At 41.2% G+C, this 15,863-nt stretch overlaps 1 protein-coding gene across 2 annotated transcripts in view; it reads left to right on the top strand.

The window, feature by feature from the left end:
* The window catches only part of LOC140638936 (cytochrome P450 3A12-like), a 72,859-nt gene that overhangs the window by 20,253 nt on the left and 36,743 nt on the right, over positions 1-15,863 (top strand). Inside the window, exon 2 of one of the 2 annotated variants that reach the window (XM_072837110.1) lies at positions 14,811-14,975. The exons of the other annotated variant lie outside the window; for it this stretch is intronic. The gene's annotated coding sequence lies outside the window, so the exon portion shown is untranslated. The remainder of the gene's footprint in view (positions 1-14,810; positions 14,976-15,863) is intronic. 2 annotated transcript variants of the gene reach the window in all.

Consider the following 15,863-nt stretch of genomic DNA (forward strand, 5'->3'; position numbering starts at 1 on the left):
CACAGAGATAGAGAGGCAGAGACAGAAGAGGGAGAGGCAGGCTTCATGCCAGGAGCCCGATGTGGGACTCGATCTCAGGACTTCAGGATCATGCCCTGAGCTGAAAGCAGGCGCTAAACCACTGAGCCACCCAGGGATCCCCTATTTTCCCATATTTATATGAAGATGTGATGCTCAGAGCTGCAGCAGCCATCTTGCGGCCATGAGGGGAGGTACTCTGAGGATGACTGAGTTGAAAGACTAAAGGAGTTTTGTTTTGAATGACTCCATTTCACCAATCCTGGCACTACCTACCTCCAGAAGCTTTTTTTTTTTTTTAAATTTATTTTTTATTGGTGTTCAATTTATTTATTTATTTATTTATTTATTTATTTATTTATTTTTTCATTTTTTTTATTGGTGTTCAATTTACTAACATACAGAATAACCCCCAGTGCCCGTCACCCATTCACTCCCACCCCCCGCCCTCCTCCCCTTCTACCACCCCTAGTTCGTTTCCCAGAGTTAGCAGTCTTTACGTTCTGTCTCCCTTTCTGATATTTCCCACACATTTCTTCTCCCTTCCCTTATATTCCCTTTCACTATTATTTATATTCCCCAAATGAATGAGAACATATAATGTTTGTCCTTCTCCGACTGACTTACTTCACAGAGCATAATACCCTCCAGTTCCATCCACGTTGAAGCAAATGGTGGGTATTTGTCATTTCTAATAGCTGAGTAATATTCCATTGTATACATAAACCACATCTTCTTTATCCATTCATCTTTTGTTGGACACCGAGGCTCCTTCCACAGTTTGGCTATTGTGGACATTGCTGCTATAAACATCAGGGTGCAGGTGTCCCGGCGTTTCATTGCATTTGTATCTTTGGGGTAAATCCCCAACAGTGCAATTGCTGGGTCGTAGGACAGGTATATTTTTAACTGTTTGAGGAACCTCCACACAGTTTTCCAGAGTGGCTGCACCAGTTCACATTCCCACCAACAGTGTAAGAGGGTTCCCTTTTCTCCGCATCCTCTCCAACATTTGTTGTTTCCTGCCTTGTTAATTTTCCCCATTCTGACTGGTGAGAGGTGGTATCTCATTGTGGTTTTGATTTGTATTTCCCTGATGGCAAGTGATGCAGAGCATTTTCTCATATGCATGTTGGCCATGTCTATGTCTTCCTCCAGAAGCTTTTTTATGGGAGATAATTAAATGTCTTTGTCACTATTGTTCGAAGCTAGATGTGTCCTTTCCAATATAGTTGATATTCTGTGTCTTCACATTTCCATGTATCCTTGAAATAAACTACCATTACTGAGGGCCACCTAAGTATATCTCTGTTCTTTGCAATTTGAAAGAAACTTCTACCTATTTTTCACTTTGTGTCCTGGGGGCCATGCATGTGGTATATTCAGGTCCTCTCATAGGATTGAAAGTTAGAGGCTTTGTATGACCACATCTATTAATCTTGCCTTCCAGCTTCTATTCTCCCTTTTTTGTGAAGCACCCCTCTCCTACTCCAAGTTCATTTCTTATCAATAGATTGACTCTATTCTGCTCTGGTTTTGGGCAGGCAAACCAGGCTCAGCCAATCAGAGTCAGAGTGACTGGTTTAGGGGTGAGCATGTGCTTGATTCAGACCAGTGAGGGTTAGACTTGCAACTTTTGCTAGAACAATTGAGGTAAGGTAAGAGACATGGTTGATTATTTTTTTTCTTCCATTTTTTGATTACTAAACTATGAGGATGTGAGCTTGGAGCTGCTGCTGGCCACCTTGCACTGTTAGGGAAAAATGTTGGGGAGGGAAACCAACATGATTATTAGAGCCAGTAATTTCTTTTTTCATTTATATTCATTATCATTGGATTTTTCTTATTTGTAAAAGAGATCTCTGACACATAATGTCTTATTTTTCTCTTCTCTGTCTCCTAGGAGCCCCCATGCTTTCTCCCTGATGGATTATGTTAGTGTTTTGGGATTACAGAAAAAGATATTACATCAAAAGGGTTTGCAGTCTTGGCCTTGCATTTCATCCTCTGATTTGTTGAGGGTAATTTTGTTTCTGGCCACACAGCTACCCCTTCTTTTCCTGGCCATTTGTACAAATCTTAGTGATGCCCTCAGCAAGTGGGAGAGTCTACAATGGTGTCTGACAGGACTATGATGTGAGTCACATATGCCTTTTCAATTTTCTAATAACCATATTGAAAACATAAAAAGGAAGAGATGAAATTGATTTTAATAGTATATATCATTTAATGCAATATATATCTCAAGGCTATCATTTTAAATATGTGACCAATATACAAATTAATAATTAAATGTATTACTTTCTTTATACTGTCTTCAAAATCCAGTAAATTCATATAAAGCTTTATAGTAAATCTCGATCCAGAGCAGCTGCATTTGAAGTGCTCAATAACCCAGTGGCTGTCATATTGGACAGTTTACCTGAGGAAGGAAAAGAAGCCTGAAAGAGGGTCAAGAATTGGGAAGGGAGGGACACCTGGGTGGCTCAGGCATTTAGTGCCTGCCTTCAGCCCAGGGCGTGATCCTGGAGTAACAGGATTGAGTCCCACATCGTGCTCACTGCAGGCAGCCTGCTTCTCCCTCTGCCTATGTCTCTGCCTCTCTCTCTCTCTGGGTCTCTCATGAATAAATAAATAAAATAAAATAAAAAAAGAATTGGGAAGGGAAAAGTAATGGTCAAGGTGTCAATAGGCCCCTCACACACACTTAATTTCAAGAGTTTTTTTTGTGCAACAGTTGAAACCAAATTGAGAAAGCATTGTGCCCAGATTTTTGCTATAGGAAGGACTGTCATGAGGAACACCTTCATACAAATGGCAGGACAGGGCTTGGCTTCATCTGACAATGACAAGATTCATGTGGTTGGAGGACAGTGAGTGCAGCAGATGGTGATGGCAGGGACCTCAGATGCCAGTGGCAGGAGTCTAACTTTTATTAGTATATGGGGAACCCACCAGAGGGCCTTCAGTGGGAGAGTGAGATAATGTTCTTTCCCTGAAGTGGCAGTGTGGAGACTATCTGGGAGCAGGCAGAGTAGAAGAGGGGGGCTGGTTGGGAACTCTGCTAGGTATTCAGGAGAAAGATGATGGCAGCATGGCCAGGATGACGGCAGTGGTAGTGGTTAGGAGATGCATTCTGTGAGAGAAATGTACAGGCCTTGAGGATGGATGGAGGTGGGGGAAAGAAGGAGAGAGGGAGATATCAAAGAGTTCTGGCTAGAGCATTTTGCCATCTCTCACCTTGTTTTTCCTTCTGGCCTGATCCATACACACCTTCTGTGCTTTGGGAGGCAAAGGATGGGAACTGGATTGTCTGCTTCATGCTTTAATGTGTTTATTTAGCTGCTTCTCAGGCTTGTTTGGGTAACCTGAGCTCTGATGTGGGTCCCACAAGCTCATTAGTCCCAATGCTGGGATGGAGCCCAAGGGCCCTCAGTGGACAGGGATGACTTTGAGACTAATGTTGGCCCCACTCAGGGCCTAGAACACTGCTCAACACACACTAGGCCTTCAGTAAAAACATCTTTTTGTGAGTGTTTTGTGGCTGTTTGTGAAACACATATTGGAAACAGCACATGGACTTCCACCAATACAACTCATGGTTTTGTCTTTTTTTTTTAATTTTTAAAATTTATTTATGATAGTCACACAGAGAGAGAGAGAGAGAGAGAGAGAGAGGCAGAGACACAGGCAGGGGGAGAAGCAGGCTCCATGTACCGGGAGCCCGACGTGGGATTCGATCCCGGGTCTCCAGGATCGCGCCCTGGGCCAAAGGCAGGCGCCAAACCACTGCGCCACCCTGGGATCCCCCATGGTTTTGTCATTTAGGAATTTCCCAACACCTGCTATCAGGAGGTTTATCTGAACCTCAAACATGCCTGGAAGGTCAGCAGGAAGGTTCTTGTCCTGGCTTTTGTTTAGATCCACAAACATTTTCTGAGCACTATTCTGGAACTCAGGTAAGAGATGCCTTTGGTGGGGGAAAAGTCAGACCCATGAACAAACTGATTCAATATGGTGGAAGGTAAGCCTTGGTGCTTTGGGAGCACAGAGAAGCACACTTGTCTCCGAAGTGGGTTAGGAGGAGCTGATACCTGGTCTGAGGCTTCTAAAAATTTATTTTAAAAAATCAAATGTATAGATGTACATGCTATAAAAAGTTGAACAGTACTACATTGGTTATAACAAAATTAGTGGTGCCTTGCTCCACTGGACCTCCATTCCCATTTTCCCCTCCAGAGTCCATTTTCAACCAGTTTAGTAGTTTCTTCTGGTATTTACTACCATGTCATTACATGTCATGCTCCTTACTGCTACTTCTTGATTACTTGGAAGCTGAGAGTTGAGGTTGCTAATATCTTCTTGCTCACACCCAGTTTCCACCCTCCCAAAGCAGGGGTGGGAATTTGATTCCTATTCAGTGCTTCATCAATATGATGTAAGTATTTATTATTCATAGTTGAGCCACTTGCACGTCTATGTTCCTGTTTCTTTCTCTCAACAATTTTTAATTTTACTTGGAATCAATAGTTCCTTTTTGTAAAATTTGATTTTTCTATCCTTCATCATCCGTTTTACACGAAGCATCACTCCCTTCTCTGTACTCTGCTGTGTTGAATTACCTGTTCCTGTGGCTCCTCTTTCTTGGTTTTCTCTCTCCTTTTGTAGCTTTCATTAGAATGATGCAAAGGAGTACATTTTTTTTCTTTCCTTTTTTTTTAAGATGTGCATGTCTGAATATACCTCTTTTCTACCCTCATGCTTGATTGATGGTCTGGACATAGAATTCTATGCAGGCTAGAATTTTCTCTCGGAATTTGAAGATACAGAGTCTTTTTTTTTTTTTTTTTTTCTCTCTCTCCCATTCCTTTCCACTTGACCTGGAAGACACAGGGTGTTGCTTCTGGTATTGTTTTAAGAACTTGATGCCCTCTAATCTCTAAGTTTTTGTATGTGACCTGTTTCTCGTACCACCTCAGCCCCACCCCATTTCTGGAAGCTTAGGGGAATCTTCCTTTTATCTCTAGTGTTCTGAACATTCTTGATGGTGTGCCTTCATCCATTATTCGAGGCAAAGCTGTCTGAGAGACCTTTCTGCAGTGACACAAATGTTCTCTGTGTTGTCCAATATGGTTTCCTCCAGCCACATGAGGCTGTTGTGCACTTGAAATGTGGCTGGTATGGCTGAAGAACCGCATTTCTGATTTCATCTTTTTTAAAATACATTTATATTAAAATGTAACTAGCCACATGTGTCCAGGGGCTACTGTATTTGACCATACTGTGTATTGGCTTTTCAATCTGGAGACTCTTGCCCTTTGGTTCTGGGGAGTTGTCTTGAATTATTTCTTTCCTTTTTTTCTTATTTTAAAGATTTTATTTATTTATTCATGAGAGACACACACAGAGAGAGGCAGAGACATAGGCAGGGGGAGAAGCAGGCTTCCCCACAGGGAGCCAGATGTGGGATTCGATCCCCAGACCTGGAATCACGCCCTGAGCCAAAGGCAGATGCTCAACCTCTGAGCCACCAGGCATCCCTCTTTCCCTTTTTTCTATTCTCTGCCCTGAAACTCCAATTTGTTTGATAGAACTTATACAGTGATTCTTTAGTTTTCTTATATTTTCTCTCCATTTTCCATCTCTTTGTCTTAATTTTTTTTCAAGTGATTTCCCTAACTTTACCTTCCTCCTTTTTAGGGAACGTTACATCTTCCATCAATACTTTTTATTTCCAGGAGCTCTTTTTATTTTTTTTATTTTTTGAATGTTTGCTTATCATTTCTTTTTTTTTCTTTTTTTTAATAAAATAATTTTTATTGGTGTTCAATTTACCAACATACAGAATAACACCCAGTGCTCATCCCGTCAAGCGTCCCCCTCAGTGCCCGTCACCCACTCACCCCCACCCCCCGCCCTCCTCCCCTTCTACCACCCCCAGTTCGTTTCCCAGAGTTAGGAGTCTTTATGTTCTGTCTCCCTTTCTGATATTTCCCACACATTTCTTCTCCCTTCCCCTATATTCCCTTTCACTATTATTTATATTCCCCAAATGAATGAGAACATATAATGTTTGTCCTTCTCCGATTGACTTACTTCACTCAGCATAATACCCTCCAGTTCTATCCACTTTGAAGCAAATGGTGGGTATTTGTCGTTTCTAATGGCTGAGTAATATTCCATTGTATACATAAACCACATCTTCTTTATCCATTCCTCTTTCGATGGACACTGAGGCTCCTTCCACAGTTTGGCTATTGTGGACATTGCTGCTATAAACATCGGGGTGCAGGTGTCCCGGCGTTTTATTGCATCTGAATCTTTGGGGTAAATCCCCAACAGTGCAATTGCTGGGTCATAGGGCAGGTCTATTTTTAACTCTTTGAGGAACCTTCACACAGTTTTCCAGAGTGGCTGCACCAGTTCACATTCCCACCAACAGTGTAAGAGGGTTCCCTTCTCTCTGCATCCTCTCCAACATTTGTTATTTCCTGCCTTGTTAATTTTCCCCATTCTCACTGGTGTGAGGTGGTATCTCATTGTGGTTTTGATTTGTATTTCCCTGATGGCAAGTGATGCAGAGCATTTTCTCATGTGCATGTTGGCCATGTCTATGTCTTCCTCTGTGAGATTTCTCTTCATGTCTTTTGCCCATTTCATGATTGGATTGTTTTTTTCTTTGCTGTTGAGTTTAAGAAGTTCTTTATAGATCTTGGAAACTAGCCCTTTATCTGATATGTCATTTGCAAATATCTTCTCCCATTCTGTAGGTTGTCTTTTAGTTTTGTTGACTGTATCCTTTGCTGTGCAAAAGCTTCTTATCTTGATGAAGTCCCAATAGTTCATTTTTGCTTTTGTTTCTTTTGCCTTTGTGGATGTATCTTGCAAGAAGTTACTGTGGCTGAGTTCAAAAAGGGTGTTGCCTGTGTTCTTCTGGGAGGAATTTTAAAGATGAGATGGCATTTAGGGGAGAATAAAGCAGTTGGCACAGCATGATCAAAGGCATAGAAGTGTAGAGGTAGCACAGGGTGTTCAGGGACCTACAAAGATGCTAGCGTGATGCACAGTGTCTAAAGAGGGCTGCTGGGAATGCAGCTGGGTAGTCACCTCTCACCTAGATCAGGCGCAGTCAGCACCTGTGGGGGTATCAAACCGGGAGCCCTGATTATATGTGCAAAATTCACCTTCTACAAGGAGATCAGCCAAGAGGCTGTAGTTATTGTCAGGGTCAGTGATGAGGGTCTGACTAGGGCAGGGGAGTGGGGGAAATACATAATTTCTTCCCTATTTTTATAATGACAGTTTCAAATATAAAAAATTTGAACAGAAAGATGGAAAAAATTGTTTAGTAAGCACTTGTGTCCCCACCACCTATGTAGAACAATTAGCATTTTGTTCCATTTGCTTTATCATCTGTCAATCTATCCCTCTGTCCATCTGTCCATGCCTTTTACTTTTTGATACATTTATAGCTAACTACTTGGATAGCTATAAAAAATAAAAAAGGAAAATAACAAGTATTAGTGGGATTGTGGAGAAATTGGAACTGTTTGTTGGTGTATTTGGTACATTTGGTGGCTATAAGTTGCAGAATGAGGACAACTTCACCTCTAAACACTGCAGCATGCATGTCATTAGCCAGATGGACCCTGGTGTATAGATAAAATTAACCTATTGATCCTGTATTTATTTAAAATTTTGATATTTTGGGATGCCTGGATGGCTCAGTGGTTAAGCTCTGTTGTTGGCTTAGGGTGTGATCCTAGAGTCCCACATGGGGTTCCCTGAGGGGAGCTTGCTTCTCTCTGTGCCTATGTCTCTGCCTCTGTGTGTGTGTCTCATGAATAAATAAATAAATAAAATCTTTAAAAAATAAAATTTTGATATTTTGTCCCTCATTGAATTAATATTGATTTTTTAAAATTTTTTTATGTAGATTCCATGACCAGGATGGAGCCCAGTGCAGGGCTTGAACTCACACCCCTAAAATCAAGACCTGAATTGAGATCAAGAGACAGATGCTTAGCCAACTAAGCCACCTAGGCACCCCTGATTTTTTAAAAAATACTGCTTTAGAGAATAATCTGGTTGCATTAAAATACTTATCTGATTATTAATATTTTTGGCAATTTTGGGCTTAAGTGGAATGCCTCACTCTCCTTACCCTGGTCCCAGCCCTGCCTAGAAGTCCCAACTGAATTTGATAAACACATTTTGTTGGTATGGAGAGAACAAGCTCTCCTTACTCCTATTTGTTCATTCCTTTGGGATTTACCTTCCTTGGCCTGCTATACATTCAACCTAGGAAACTGTTCAGAAACAAATTCTTCCTAGACTAGAAGAAGGATGAGAGAGATCTCAACCGAGTGGGTCTTTAGATCCTGCAGGGATGGAGAAAAGTAAGGTGTGGTTTCCTTGCTCCCTACCCTGTGTTTACATAGCTGGACAGATGCTGAAGGCAGGCTTCTAGTAGAACTCAGAAAATGAAGTCTCTAACCTCAGTGGCTCCTCATAGAGCAGGCAGTAAAAAGAGCCATTTAAACATTATAAGAAGGGAAAAGATAAACAGTCCACATCCAGTAAACTCTCAACCTTTTAATTATTTTGTCAATTAAATCTTGAACTCACATTTCCTCCTCTTGCTCAAAGAAAATATGTCCCTAATTTGGGGTAACTCTATAACTCTTGTCTTCTCTCAGCCATGAGCTGAACTGTTTTTGAGTTCATACTGAATGAACATTGATAGAGGGCCTGCCAAGGGTCAGGTATCTGGCTGGCCACATGATCTCTTAAGTCAAAGCTACCATGAGCCAGACTAGCAGGCTCCAAGTCCCTGCAGGTCACACCCAGAGTCTGGTCTGGTCCTCAATTTTGGAAGGAAAGAATTTTTAATGGGTTAGGCAACTGAGGCCTGAGGATGTTTAAATAACTCACACATGGCCTGCCTGTGGATCCCTATTTGCTGACTGTCTACACAATAGAGAGCATGAATACTCCTGGAGTCTACAGAAAGCTCAGAGGCCTCCTGGGCCAGGTCCCCAATTACACCCTTCCTTGTTCCTCTCTATCTCTGGCATGTTCTCTCAGATTCTTTTTTTTTTTTTTTAATTTCATTTGGTTAACATACAGTGTAATATTAGTTTCAAGGTGTACAATTTATGATTCAACATTTACTTACATTATCAGGTGCTCATCACAACAAGTGCCCTCCTTAATCCTCATCACCTATTTTACCCATCTCCCCCTCACCCCTGCATCCTCCCTAGCAATCATCAGTTTCTCGTCTGTAGTTAAGAGTCTGGCTTTTGGTTTGCTTCTGTCTTTTTCCCTTAGGATCATTTGTTTTCTTTCTTAAATTCTTGAATTCCACATATGAATGAAATCATAGGATATTTGTCTTTCCCTGATTGATTTATTTCACTTAGCATAATATTCTCTAGCTCCATTCATGTCTTTGTAAATGACAAGATTCCCTTCTTTTTTATGGCTAATATTCCATTGTGTGTGTGTGTGTGTGTGTTTACATATATATGTAAACACACACACACACACACACACACACAACTTTTTTATCCATTCATTAGTCCATGAACATATGTAAACACACACACACACACACACACACAACTTTTTTATCCATTCATTAGTCCATGAACATTTGTACTCTTTCCGTAATTTGGCTATTATAAATAATGCTGCTATAAATATTGGGATGTATGTATCCCTTTGAATTAGTATTTTTGTATTCTTTGGGTAAATACTTAGAGGCTTTTGACTTTTGAGGAAACTCCATACTGTTTTCCAGAGTGGCTGCACCAGTTTGCATTCTCACCAACACTGCAAGAGGGGTGAGACACTCCCCTTGTCTCATAAAACCCCCTGCTTTCATCTTAAAGTGGGGCCATGTTTGGGTTTCTACCTGAATCTGTGCTGCTCCCTGGATTGCAGTTTGCCCCTCACTGTGGCTTTGTATTTTCAGGTTGACAGGATACTCCATAAATCACTTATGCCCTTTCTCTACATCCTTGCCAACATCTGTTTTTTTCTTGTGTTGTTAACTTTAGCCATTCTGACAGGTGTAAGGTGTTATCTCCTTGTAGTTTTGAGGTATTTTCCTGGTGATGAATGATGTTAAGCATCTTTTCACACTGGCCATCTATAGGTCTTCTTTGGAAAAATATCTGTTCCTGTCTTCTGCCCATTTTTAATTGGATTATTTGTTTTCTTAGTGTTGAGTTTTATTAGTTCTTTAGAGATTTTTGGATATTATGTTCTCTCAGATTCTTAACCATTTTGGTTGCACAGAGTCAAAAATCCCAGAAATCTTATTATTTCATAAGCACTTGGATAGCTATAAAAAATAAAAAAAGAAAATAGCAAGTATTATTGGGATTGTGGAGAAATTGGAACCATTTGTTGGTGCATTTGGTACATTTGGTGGCAATGTAAAATGGTGCAGCCACTGTGGAAGACAGTTTAGCAGTTCCTCAAAAAGTTAAACATAGAACTACCATATGACCCACCAGTTCCTCTCCTAGTTAAATACCTAAGAAAATTGACAAGTTTCCCAAAGAAATACATCTACCTGCCTATTCATAGCAGTGCTATTTGCAATAGCCAGAAGGTAGAAATAATGGAAATTAATGAATGGATATGATTCAGGCTGGTTGGGTCCAAGGACATAGAGGTGGGTCCCGCAAGACCAGCCAAGAGGACCCTTGGCTTTGAACAGGATAGAAATAGGCCAACAGGAAATGCGAGCAGCATTTATTAAAGATATAGAGGGAGTGTAGATATGGACAGAGTATCTGGGAGACTCAGAAAGGAAAGAAAAATGAGTCTTGTCGTTGCTTGGGACCTGGAGATTTTATTGAGGATGATGGTCTGGTGCACAAAGTCTTAGTAATCTAGGAACACAGATGGATGTTAGGTGTTCTCCATAAATCACTTATGCCCTGAAATCAGAGGTCTTGATGAGTCAGTGGTCTTAGCAAACATTGGTAACAACCTGCCCAGTCACTCCTTAGGCATTATCTATTGTGCTGGAAGACTCCAAAGAAATCGTTAACTCCTGGGCCAGGTCCCCAATTACACCCCCCTTGACCTTTATAAGGAGGACGTACATTATCAGTTCTATAAGGCATATGTAAGAGACAATGTAGGTCCTAGTGAGAATAGAAGCAGGAAAAGGAGCAAAGAAGCAGATTTTAATTGGATCCCTTTAGTTTCCCTGTCTCAAATGGATAAAAATTGTTATATATGGTGAAAAATTGACATGACTAGAGATAGAGCTGGAATAGGCACTGTGGAGAAACTGCCTTCCCAGTCAAAACCTTTGGACCAGGTGGCTTTAAGCAATTGCTTGAGAAGTCAGTGGGATCATAGGATTGATAGTTACAGACTTTCTGAAAATAAAACCAATAGAGTAGCTCAGCTTGTAAAAACCCCCATAGAAAACGTGGTGTTTTTCTTTAACTCATTATATTGCACACTCTCCTTGTCTCATAAAACCCCATGCTTTCATCTTAAAGTGGGGCCATGTTTGGGTTTCTACCTGAATCTGTGCTGCTCCCTGGATTGCAGTTATTTGACAAACAATAGTTTGCCTCTCACCGTGGCTTTGTATTTTCAGGTTGACAGGACATGTCATAGGATATTATTCAGCCATGAAAGAAATGAAGCAGTGATACATGCCAAAGCAGGGATGAACCTTGAAATCATTATCCTAAGTAAAGGAAGCGTTCAAAAGAAACAGGCCCCAAATGGGGTCACTTATGTTAAGCCCCACCAACACTTAATACTTAACAACTGCAGTTTCTGCTTCCGCCAGGAGGGCGGTTTTACGCCAGTCAGTCTGGTATTTCCTGATCAGCACCAGTGAGGGCATCAGCGTAATACCCCTTGTCTTCCCTAAAGGGAAGGTAATTTTGCCTGAAATAATACACACTTTTAAAAAAGGATTTAATTAATTAATTAATTAATGGGGGGGGAGGAGGAGAGAGAGATTGGGAGCATGAGCAGGGGTGGGGAGCGCGAGTAGGGGGAGGGGCAGGGGGAGAAGCTGACTTTCCGCTGAGCACAGAGCCACGTGCAGGACTCAGTCCCATGACCTGAGCCAAAGGCAGATGCTTGCACCCCGATGTTTCTAGCAGCAATGTCCACAATAGCCAAACTGTGGAAGGAGCCTCGGTGTCCATCGAAAGATGAATGGATAAAGAAGATGTGGTCTATGTATACAATGGAATATTACTCAGCCATTAGAAATGACAAATACCCACCATTTGCTTCAAAGTGGATGGAACTGGAGGGTATTACGCTGAGTGAAGTAAGTCAATCGGAGAAGGACAAACATATGTTCTCATTCATTTGGGGAATATAAATAATAGTGAAAGGGAATATAAGGGAAGGGAGAAGAAATGTGTGGGAAATATCAGAAAGGGAGACAGAACATAGAGACTCCTAACTGTGGGAAACGAACTAGGGGTGGTGGAAGGGGTGGGGGGTGGGGTGGGGGGTGGGGTGGTGATTGAGTGACGGGCACTGAGGGGGACGCTTGACGGGATGAGCACTGGGTGTTATTCTGTATGTTGGTAAATTGAACACCAATAAAAAATTAATTTATTAAAAAAAAAAAAACAAAGGCAGATGCTTAACCAACTGAGCCACCCAGGTGTTCCAACCCCCCCCCCCCCTTTTTTTCCCTGAAATAATACACTCTTAAATTCCTGTCCTACCTCCTTTTATCTGTAAAATCCTTCCATTTAGTATAGTTCCTGGGAGCTCACTTCTAGATGAGATGTTGCTGATTCATGAATTGTTGAAAAAAGGTAATTAGCTCTTTAAATTTAAATTAATAGGAGCCAGACACAAGAGATCACATATTACATGACTCCATTTACATGAAATATCTAGAGTGGGTAAAATCTCTAAAGACAAGACTGTCCATCAACAATTCACAGCGGCTGAGGAAAGGAGAGAGTGAGGAGAACCTGCTTAATGGGCACAGGATTTTATTTTGGAGAAATGGAAATGTTTTGGAACTAGATAGAGGTAGTGGCTGCACAACATCATGAATGTATTGTTAAAAAATGAAATTCAACAGAGTAAATTTGAAGATCTCATTGACTTTCCAAAGCAAGTCAAGAATCTTCAGGTTACATCCTCTCTAGCAAATAGAGAAATGTTTTGAGGAGTTGTAGGAAATGGAAGGTTGTTATAGGCAGGAGGGTGGGGCAAAGAAGTTAATTAGCAAAAGAAAAGATTGTTTCAGCAAGGAATGCCTGGGTAGCTCAGTGGTTGAGCATCTGCCTTTGGGGAGTGATCCTGGAGTCCCAGGATGAGTCCCTGCATTGGGCTCTTCACTGGGAGCCTGTTTCTCCCTCTGCCTATGTCTGCCTCTCTGTGTCTCTCATGAATTAAAAAAAAAAAAAAAAAAAGCTTGTTTCAGTAAGGTCATCCTCCCTGGATGACAGGGGTCTTATTAAGTGGATTATCACCTCCTCTTCCTCTGAAGGTTGGAGAAGGGCCCATGTGACAGATTACCTCAGAAATAATGTGCCAACCACAAGATTCCTGACCTGTTAAGACAACATTTCTGGGAGAGGTTGAAATTGCAATTAAATTAGGTACTAAGCCCTAGTTTAGTGGCTTGGCCTAGCATAAATGACCCCATCTTGGGCTTGTGGTTTTTCCCTTGAACAGTACTAAGGGACACTGAACTGTTTACTTTAAAATGGTTAATTTTGCTGCTATAAACACTAATGTTTATATGTCCAAAATAGCCAGACTATGGAAAGAGCCCAGATGTCCATGGACAGATGAATGGATAAAGATGTGGTATATGCACACAATGGAATATTACTCAGCCATCAAAAAAGGAATCTAACATTTGCAATGACATGGATGAAACTAGAGAGTATAAATTATGCTCTGTGAAATAAGACAGAGAAAGACAATTGTCATATGATTTCATTAGTATGTGGAATTTAAGAAACAAAACAGAGAATCATAGGAGAAGGAAGGGAAGAATAAAATAAGATGAAATCAGAGGGAGACAAACCATAAGAGACTCTTAATTGTAGGAAACAAACAGGGTTGCTGGAGGAGAGATGGGTTGGGGATGGGGTAACTGGGTGATGGGCATTAAGGACTGCAGGTGATATAATGAGCACGGTGGTTTTTTGTTGTTGTTAAAGATTTTATTTATTTATTCATGAGAGACACACACACACACAGAGGCAGAGACACAGGCAGAGGGAGAAGCAGGCTCCATGCAGGGAGCCCGACGTGGGACTCGATCCTGGGTCTCCAGCATCACGCCCTGGGCTGAAGGGGGCACTAAACCACTGAGCCACCCAGGCTGCCCAGCACTGGGTTATATAAGACTGATGAATCCCTGAACTCTACCTCTGAAACTAATAGTGCACTATATGTTAATTAACTGAATTTAAATAAAATGGTTAATCTTACATTATGTGAATTTTACCTCAATAAATGTTTTAAAATCCAGAAATTACCCTGACAAATGTAAGACAGGTCACTAAGGTAGCTTTTTCTAGAGGCCCTGCCCAGTCTTCAGCCCCCACCTGACCACTGTTTGGCTTTAGCTTTGGCCCAGAAGCGGAAGATCCTTATCTGGGACTGTGATGTGATTACTTCCTTATTAGCAGCAATAAAAATCAGCTTGACTTAGATACTGTACTTTGCAACCTAGGAATTATAAACATACTCAGCAATGATAATGAATGTAATCTGGTCACTCTTACAGCCCAAAATGCTTTCTCTCCTTCTAGTCCTCTGGCCAAATACTCCTCTGTCCATGGTACAACCTGTCATCTCCTATGGGAAACACCTGTACACTGACCCACAGAGGGGCTCCACATCCCACTTTTCTCTGCCTTCCCCAAGCTCCTGATCCCTTTGGAGTTGTCTGATTGCAGTGGAGTTCCCCACTCTGTGTAAGTGCCCTTTATAATAGTTTTTTTTTTTTTTTTTTTTTTTTTTTTTAAGTAGGCTCTATGCCCAGCATGGAACCCAATATGGGGCTTGAACTCATGTCCCTGAGATCAAGACCTGAGCTGAGATCAAGAGTTGAATGCTTAACTGACTCAGCCACCCAGACGCCCCTCCCTTTGTAATAGTCTTGTTCACAGTTTGCCCCCATGGTGTGTCATAACACCGGGCACAGTGAAGAGTGATTCAGACTGAGGGAAGGGTTCCCATAGTCCTGGAAATACCTATGTTGCCAACTGGAATCTCCTGCTGGGGCTCAGGAGTAGGCTATTTGGTGAGACAGGCTGTCTAGAAAAAAATCAGTGGGCTTGGCAGCTATCATTGTTTCATGTCTCTTTGGGAATCCCTTGGAACTGCAGGGAAAAATGTTTGAGGAGTGTTTCATTATTTTCTAGGGAGAGATGTCATTACTTTTATCTGATTATCAAAGAAGTCTGTTTTCTAACTAAAGGTCAAGAACTCCAGCTTGTGAACCTAGAAAACCTTGGCCAAATGAACCCTCTGGCCTTGTTTCCCCTCTGCTCCTTGCTGAACAGTTTAGGAAGTCTTACAAAGTAGAAAAATATTTAATTTTTTCTGTGATTTTTGAACTTTTTACCCTGGAATCCCCAAGCTGGGTTCCTGACAAAAACAATTAATTATGTTCTTCCTATTTTCAGCAAAAAGTTAATTGATGGTATTTTTTTTATTTTCTTATTTAAGAAAAGTCACTACTTTTCAAAAGGCTGTATGTGCATAAGGTGAAACATTAAAGTGGTATAAGAGGAAAGTGCTTTAAAAAAAAAGAGGAAAGTGCTTTTATACTATGAAGAATAATATTTCCTGTAGGTTTT

This window comes from Canis lupus, chromosome 8 (assembly GCF_048164855.1).
Source record: "Canis lupus baileyi chromosome 8, mCanLup2.hap1, whole genome shotgun sequence".
Classification (NCBI taxonomy): Eukaryota; Metazoa; Chordata; class Mammalia; order Carnivora; family Canidae; genus Canis; species Canis lupus.